This window comes from Anthonomus grandis, chromosome 17 (genome assembly GCF_022605725.1).
Source record: "Anthonomus grandis grandis chromosome 17, icAntGran1.3, whole genome shotgun sequence".
NCBI lineage: Eukaryota > Metazoa > Arthropoda > Insecta > Coleoptera > Curculionidae > Anthonomus > Anthonomus grandis.
Genome location: NC_065562.1, coordinates 1,297,058 through 1,305,693, shown reverse-complemented (window position 1 = coordinate 1,305,693; position 8,636 = coordinate 1,297,058).

Genomic DNA, 8,636 nt, shown 5'->3' with positions numbered 1-8,636 from the left:
GGCAAAACTCATAAATTGACCCAAAACCGAGTGGCACTACCTGCAATCAACGAAAAGAAAGAATTTTACATTGAAACTAATACCCAACTAAGGTAGTGGCATAAAATATTGGTGGATCACCAGGTACCACTTTTGCATACCTAATGAGGTTTTATTGCTCTACACACTTCTGAAATAGAGTATAGAAATGGTAGAATTAGAATCATATTTTTGTGTGTTAATGATACAGACTGTATAGGAATATACAGAGTATTCTTTATTTTCTTTTTATTTTACTCATCTACCTAATATTATCTACCATAGATTGGACATACCTATCTATTCATTGGTTACCTATCTATAGACAATATTACCAAACGTAAGGAGTTTCTACGAACACCACTGTTAATCAGTAAGAAAAAGCTGTAAGAAATCATTCAATATTTTATTAGATCTATTTTATATAAAAAAAATAAAAGAGATGATACCTAGTCTGCCGTGGTTATTAAAAAGAGCGAATGTTACAAATTACAGTTTTGAGAAAAACGCACTTAAAGTTTTTGCATATTTAATAATTCAATAACTTATTTATTAAGTAATATTTTGGCCTGATTTTTTTTTAAATGTTTTCCCCCAAACGTATCTTACCCTTCGTTTAAATAAAAGTTAATTAACTCCTTTATTTAAATAATAATATCAAAAAAAGCAAAGCGAATGTAACATACAAAGCACATTCGCCCTTTTTATTAAACAGTATATTGGTGGAATTAATTTCACCGTTTTAAGAAAAAAGAGCGAATGTTTAGTTTTAAATTTATTAATTTTAAATTAGTATGCATTAACGGAATAAAAACTCAAAAAAAGGAAAGTTTTTACTTTTATTAATATTTAACAAATATTTTTGCTAATAAAATTAACATACAAAAATACAAAACACGTATATATTTAGAAAAAAAAACAAACATTAATGTATATTTAACTAGTACGTCACATAAAAAAAAAATAACAAAAACTACATTTTAAGATAATTACTAACTGTAATTATTTTAAACGTATGAGTACATAGTATATGTTTTTGAAGGTGGTAGACAATGGTACAGTGAAAACATCTTGTCGAACTTGCATTGTCTTATTTATTTAATGTAACACGACGTTTCGGTTGGTAAGTATCTCCAACCGTTATCAAGTGTAAACTTTTTTTACATAGCATGTATATAAACTAAAAAACTTTGGTTACTTAACCTAAAACATAAGCAAACATTATCTCTACTATTTATTCGTCATCACTTTCAATAATATAATCGTGAACTTGTTTATGGACTGGCAAATTGAGCCAAAATGCGCGTTTGTGTTCGGGCATTAATTTCAATAAATTTTTATTTAGTTTATCCTTTCGATAAAAAAATATACCCTTATCGTTTTCAGCGGCTGGAGGCTTAGTAGTAATTACAATTTTTTTGCAAGGCACATCAGTGATTCTTCATTACCATCATTGTAACTTGTTTTAAAAAACAAATTTTTGGACCCTCTTTTTACTGTAACCACTTTCATATCCTTTATTAAAATTTGAGCGTTGTTTTTATTAATTTTTTGTATTTGGTAATTAAAAATATGGACCGGCCATTTCCTAAAATCATTGTGAGTCATTGTTTTAAGTACAGGTTGCGTCTTTGATGCAAATTAAACACAATCGCAAAAATCTTTAAATTCGTAAACATACTTTTTTTTCTCTTAGTTTTTTTTTTCAACCAGATGGTGAAAAGCATCCGCAGCCATAAAAGTATGACCCTTTTTAAAATACCAAAAAGATTTGGTCTCAGCATTTATCTCGGTACTATTAATTAAATAGATTAGATAGGAAAACAGACTCCAGTTTTTGTTCTGTGACTGGCAGTTATCACTCCATATAACAATGTTCTTATAATCTCTGGCATATTCGGTAAAAAAGGCATTGTAGGTGTTGATTATATCCTCCTTTTTGCGACCTGATACGGCCTCATGCCAAACCGTAGCGAAGGGAGCGAATAAATGGTTTATTTTGACAAAATTTTCCAAGGTACAAAGCTCTCATGAAGAGCGATTAATCGAGGTGTAAAAATTACTTCTTTGTACCTATCCAGCCTCGGAAGCATGATAACCTTCTGCAAATCAACAGCAACATGTAACTCGTTTTCTTTATTTGCGCTTTTTTCGCTTTCCTTATATAATTGTGGCGCTTGAGATGCGTTTTTAATATGAACTGCGTATTTCTGGCAATTTGCACAATCAGGAGATTCTTCATTAGAATGTGTTTTTTTGTGTATTTTGTTTTCGGCACATTTTACATTCCTCATGACCAAGTGTAAACGATATGTTCAGTACGTTAGTCACAATATGTCGATAGGTAGGGTAGCTGCCTGCGTGGATCCATAAATTGCTGTAAACCTTTTATGCGTAGCTGTGATGCTTAAATCGCTCGGTAAGTAAATTTTGTTTGGAGCATGCTCCCTACGATAATGTGAAATCGTAGGGCAAAAGGACATTATGTGTTCTTTTATTTGGTCAACATTTACTGTTTTCTTATGGTTGTTGTGTGTTCCTCTTTTGTCCTGAGGGAGAGATAAGAACTTGTGCAAAGAACCATTATTTCCTTTAAATCCCAAAGTTCCAAAGTAGAAATTTTGGCAAACCTTGACAAGCACTTTTTCATTGTTTTTAAAAAAATATTGGTGTGTGTTTTCTCTCCTGGATGTCTGTCCGGTTGATTTTTTTCTTCCTTTTATTTTGACCGTTTCGCAGGTCATGTTCACAAAAGTTTTTCGACCCTCATAATCCAAATTCCAAAATTTCGTATTTATTTTAATACGCATGTCTTGAGGTATTTTATCTAAGCATTTGTTGCGACATTTACATGACTCTTGAACTTTATATGACTGAATGTTTTGGGTTTTTTTAAGTTTGTCCCTTTCCTCTTTTGAATGCAAATACATTTTTCTCTTCCTTGTCCCTGGTTTAATGGCAAAGAAATCGGTTTCAGAAAGAGAAGAATCTTCATCACTTAAGTTATTTTCAGGGTCATATTCAGATGTGTTTTCAGTGTCTAAGAAAGAAGAATCTTCATCTGTTAAGTTGTTTTCGGGGATATTTTTGGATTTATTATTATAGTAGTGTTCGACGTTTCTTTCCTGATTTATTAACAAACCATCATCTGTTGTAGTTCTCTCATCAGTGCTGCTGAAATTTTTTTTTTAAGTTATTTTCGACGGTACTTAAGGTGGTTAAATTGTAGTCTGGAGTTTTGCGGTCGGAGCAGTTGTTGGACTGATTGGAGCTGATTGTTCGGTGGTTTCGGTCGTGGTGTTGATCTTGGTCACTTTCTATATTTATTAAACTATCATCTGTAATTTAATATAATTAATGTAATAATATGATTGTATATTAATATTAATTTGTAATAATATTTATACCCTTATTAAAAAAGCGTCTGCAGTTAGTTTCTTTTTCAAAAAGGTCACTTTTATCAAAAATTGAAGTATTTATATTATTTAAAGATGTGTCGAGAAGTTCGTGAGGCATATACTTCATGAGGGATTGATCAAAATGGTCCAGAGATGATACATTTTGCATGTTCATATCATTTTCCGTAGACTGATCTCGAATCGAAAAGTTTTGATTTGTTTTGACGAATGATTTTTGGGCAGCAACATTGTGGTTGTTAGCTTGGTTTTTCACTCGTACCATTTCCAAAATGGCTAAGAATCTTTTACTGCCAGATGGAATTGAAATCTAAAATAAAAGCAAAAAAAAGTTAAATATAAATTTATTTTTAATTTTGTATATTATTACTTTATTGGATTCTACGCAAAATACTAAAAACTTTAATGTATCACATGCTATACTTTATATTATAATTGTTTCTAATATACAAGGTGTTCAAATTTGCACTTTTCATTACTTTTAGAGGCTCTAGAGCCAATTCTATTAAAGATAGGGAAGGGATTTCACTTTTTCGTCTTAACTTTTTAAGACCTTTAATTTGAGATACATATCAAATATGATGATGCATGTCAAAATTTGTGACATATTTTTTGACAGGTGTCATATTTGACATCTATCATCAAATTAAAAGTATTAAAAAGTTAATATAGGAAAGTGAAATCCGTTTTTCTCTATCTTTAACAAAAATAGGTCTAGAGCCTCTTAAAGTAATAAAAAGTGCAATTTTGAACATCCTGTATATTAACAACAATAATAATGTAAAGTATAACATGTAATACAATAAAAATCATGACATTTTGTGTAGAATCTAAAAAAATAATAATATGCAGTGTGTCCCATTTAAAATTTAAATGTTTTGGGTGTGTCCAGCAATTTCTGGACACCCCGGACAATATTTTAGTACATATTCGGACGGTTTAGGAAAAACTTTATAACTTTTGCATTTAAACTTTTTTTCCATCTTATATATTCAAAGCCACCCGGAGCTGTCTAATTATTAGGAACAAGCCTGGACAGGTCAAAACTCGCCGGTAGGAAAATAAAATAACTATAACAATATTTTTACTAAATATAATAAATGGTACTTACCCTTTTTGCCATTTTGTAAACTAAATTATCAAAAAAATCACCTTAACACAAACTGAATATAAAAAAACATCCTTTTCGTAAGAGTGATGAATAGCTACTACTAACTAATAATAAACAAGCCACAAAAACATTCGTTTTAGGGTAAAAAGGCGCAGTACTCCGGAATATTAGGAAAGAAGAGCGAATGTCCACAGGAAAAAAGGTATTAAGCGAATGTCTCATTTCCGGGTGGTATAATGGTAAAGAAAAACAGCGAAAGTGCAATTTTTTGTTACATTCACTCTTTTATCTAAACATTAAATCTTTTAAAGTCAGACATTCGCCAAATTTTGTTACGTTCGCTGTTCTTTCTTGAGTTTATGGGCTAAAAATGGGTAGTAAGTAACATTCGCTTTTTTTCACATTTATTTTTTTCACATAAAAATTTTTTTTAAAAATAAAAAAAATACAAAAAAATTATCCTTTATTGATGTAGATTTTAAAAATATAAAAAAGTCAAAAATCGAAAAATTGTAACATTCGCTCTTTTTAATAACCACGGCAGTAGTATTCATTCAACAAAAAGATTAAATTCAATAGTACCTATCTTAAAAGAAAAAATTGAAATATTTAGTGATATATTGCGTTTTGACAATTGTAGGGCACAAGTTTATTTAGTGACCCTGGAGCCTTAACGTCTTCAAAAACATATTATTTATTGTTTTTAAAATTAAATTAAAACTGCTTGTTTTTGCCAAAATAATATAAAGCTATATTATAATAAATGCTTGTTGTACTTACCAAATGTATGTATAAACATATGTTTCTAGAATTTCTAGAAAGAAAGTCCTTATAGAAGTCTTCAAAACCCATTTTAGTTCGAATATAGAACAATAGTGGACGTAGCGATACAATTAAGATTTAAAAAATCTAAGGAATAATAATAACAGCAAACCACTTGTTAACAGATGATATTTATATTCAATAGTCGATTTATTTCCCACACAGTAAGCTAAATTTACACCGCGAGTACCAATTTAGTCTTCCGACTAAATACTGTGTTAATTTTAATAAATCCTTAAGCTTTTACTCCAACAAAGTCAAGACTATTATTTTAATCCCTTGTTTGGCCCTAGATATCAGCTTTAACTTTAGTCCTTGAATAATGTCCATATACATTATACCTATATGTTTTCCCCGAAAAAAACTAAATTTAGTCTACCCTGTTTGGCATTGAAATAATTCCTTTATTAAATTTTAGTACGCGGTTTTTTACAAGAAAAAAATACAATGTACACCTTCTAATTCTAAACAGTTTGCAAACTTTTCTGAATTTGCAAAAAAATTTAAAGCAAACTTCAGAAGAATACTTAACGTAGTCAAGCTTAACCACTGAAGGAGTTTTTAATTTAGTTTTTAATTCATATGAATTGCAGAATAATATAAATCAACTTATGCCCTAATACTATTTGGTAGTTCAATGTGGGGTGTACTTTGAACATTTTTACCAACATAAGCCCAGCTAGCAAGAGCTCGTCAGATTAACATCATTAAATCGTGATAACCCGTGAGTACTCGTCAATGGTCTAAAAATCACTAAAAAGACACGAGATAATGACGTCAAATAAATAACGTCAGAGTGACGTACTTTAAATTACGATATTTTGACGACGTTTTTTGTCATTTTTAACTGTCATAAAACTTTATGAAATTAATTATTTTACATTAGGTACAAATAAACTATTACGCATATTATGTTATTAAAAAACATTGAAAGCTCTTTTTGCGCCGAAAATTTTTTAGCAAAATTTACTAAGACAAGCAATTGTTTATTTATTTCGCTCAACTATTTTTATTCCCTTCTTAAAAAATTACAACAAAAAGTGCTATTGTGGGGGTTTGAACCCAAGACCCCTAGAATGTAATCTTGCAAGCTAAGCCACTGGACCAATCGAACAGTCTAGGCGAGAAACTAAACACGCCATGACTTTAGTACATGCGTACACATTTGTAACTTTTTTTATAATCAATTAAAATATATTTATTGCAATTATATGGCGACAGGAAAGATGAATTATTTAAGAACATAATTTAGGTTTAGAAGTAACATCTAACCAAATTACTAATTAGTGCAATTCGGCCAAATCAATACAATCATGAGTTCGTTTTTTTATTTTTTAAAGTTTTTTTTTCGTGGTGTTGGCAATACATGTCTTGTCCCTTGTCATCGACAGCGTGTTCATCATTATAAAGGATTTTTTTGTTCTTTCCAGTTTCCGGGCGTTTTGTTGGTTTGAGGTTGGAATTTTGAGTTGTTTGCGTTGTTCTGATATAATAAGTGTAACTTACGAAGGTAAGTTTTAAGTTCTGTAATAGCCTTTAATATTTTATGGTTTTGCATTAGTTTATTTTCTCCTTGCTTTAACGCCTAGTATATGATCTCTTATAGGATCAGGTAGTATAATATTATTATGGTATAATATACCTTAAATTTTAGTGTTAACCAAGTATATAACAATAACTGATATTGATTAAATTTGACCAGTAAATTACTTTAAATCAAAAGGTGGGGTATTCAAGAAAATTTGAATATTCTTATAAGTTTCAATTTAGATGTCAATTTTTTTTCTTTTCTATAATAAATAGAACCCGATATTCTAAGGGGGCTTATAATAAGGGTTTGTTATTGGCAAGAAAACCACAACCAAACAATATCATAAAAGCAAAAAGTGGTTTCTGTTACAATATTCTATTTCTATTTGTAGTGAATATGGAGGCTTACGCAGGTGTAGAATTTCTCGAAAATAGTGAAATAGCTCTGGTCCACTCAAAATGGCTCACTCCTACAAAAAGGCATACTTTTTGGCCCCCTTTTAAAACTTCAGGGCCTTTTAATAAATCTCTTACTATTGCCGAAGAACCTGATGAACCTTGGAAGTTGTATCCTATCAAAAGATTGCTTTTTTACTGTGGTGTGTACTTGTTAACCTACTAATTTGTTATGTATGCATGAGTAAATTAGTATATAAGTGTTCAATACAGTTTTCTGCCTGTTCCCCAAAACCAACAAAAAAAAGTGTTTGTACCATGATAATACGTTTAGTTTTTTAATTATTGTCATATGTTTTGTTAGTGATAAAGTATATTTAATTTAGACAACCTGGAAAAGGCCAGAAAGAAATTAAAAAAGTGGGAGGAAACTTCTGATATACAATCTTCAGAGTCGGACTTTGAAACATTACGTGTAAAAAGAAGGTTAAAAGCTAAGAGATGCTTGTCAGATTCTACCAGTGAGGATGAGGAGCCTAGCAAAAAACTATAAAGACCCCCTTGCTTTCCTAACCTAAGAGCAGACTCCGGTTGTGGTAAAGTCTTAACCATAGTATAACAATTAATTTAGAAGTACATCAGGCCTTTTACAAAGAATATTTTCAAACCTAGAGAGAGTTATTTAGCCTTTGAAAAAGAAATCCAATTTTTTTTTAAAATGATACAGTGTATTCTAGAATTAATGGGAAATAATCATTAGATTTTTTTTATTAGATGAAGTACAACAAATATTTATGTAGTGTTTATTAATTTTTAGGTAGCTCAGATGTTTATCAGGAGGTGACAAGTACTCGAACTAGACTCTCTAGTAGAAAAAATTTAAAATTGGGGGAAATTTCAACTACTACACTTGAGAATACATTACTTACCCTGCCAAATAGGATTATTTTACCAAATCCAGATATTTTAAAGTCATCACCATCAACATCAATAATTATAAGGGAAGATAACACATCAAATGCTAACGCTGAAAGATTCTGTGAAAGCAATACAACCATTAGTGTATCTTCAAATGGTAATTGTATTTTTTTTAAAGTTAATTCTCTTGTTATTCTAGCTTTAGAGAAAATTTATAGGCAAGTTAAAAAGTTGGGAGAAGAACTAAAGGAAGTTAAATGCCTTGATTGCTCAAACAATCAAGGCATCCCTTAGGTATTCCTAGTTTACCCAATAATCTACCAGTTGAACTTAACCCTTAAATTCTCAAGAAAATTTACAAATATTAGAACACTATCTAGGTGAAGAGGAAGCATTTAATAATTTGCTAATAAACTTATTTTATA